An 816-nucleotide genomic window follows, 5' to 3' on the forward strand; every position below is an offset into this window, starting at 1 on the left:
GGGAGCTGCTCCCGACAGGCAGCCCAGTGCAGGAGGCAGGGGCGGGGACAGGGCCCCTGGTGCGAGCAGGGGAGATGCCGGGAGAATCCGGGAGGGTGGCCGGCAGACGACGGCCCCACTTGTTGCTGGAACCCTGGACTCTGCGTGACCTTTCCTCCCTTGCACTGTTCTGGACAGTTCAGGCTTTTCAAAGTGCACATGCAGCCCTGGCCGGTGTTGCTCATGGGTTAGAGCACTGGCCCAAGCACCGAAGGGTCAGGGTCGGATTCCTGATCAAGGGCAGGTACCTGGGTTTCAGGTTCACCCCGACCCAGCAGGCAGGCGTTCCTGCAGGAGGCAGCCCGTAGCAACCAGCCAATGTGCGTGTCTCTCTCCCCCTCCCTCTCCCCTCCTTTCCATGCTAAAAAGCAACGGGAAAAAAACACCAAGTGAGGAGTAATCAAATAAACGTGCACATGCATGTCTTTTTAAAGAAGCAATGCTATTTCCATGGCTGATTTGGCTCAGTGGATAGAGCGTGGGTCTGCAGACTGAAGGGTCCCGGGTTCGATTCCGGTCAAGGACACAGGCCCGGGTGGCGGGCTCGATCCCCAGTGGGGGGCGAGCAGGAGTCAGCCGATCAGTGATTCTCTCTCATCACTGATGTTTTTATCTCTCCCTCTCCCTTCCTCTCTGACATCAACAAAAATATATTAAAAGAGAAAAGAAGCAAAGCTATTTTTTTAACGTCACGAGGTCAAGTAAACCAAGGGCTGGACTGAGGATGGACCCCCAGGCAGGGGAGGTGGGACCTGCAGGCGAGGGGCGCGAGGCAGG

This window comes from Myotis davidii, unplaced genomic scaffold (assembly GCF_000327345.1).
Source record: "Myotis davidii unplaced genomic scaffold, ASM32734v1 scaffold586, whole genome shotgun sequence".
In the NCBI taxonomy this organism is placed as follows: Eukaryota; Metazoa; Chordata; class Mammalia; order Chiroptera; family Vespertilionidae; genus Myotis; species Myotis davidii.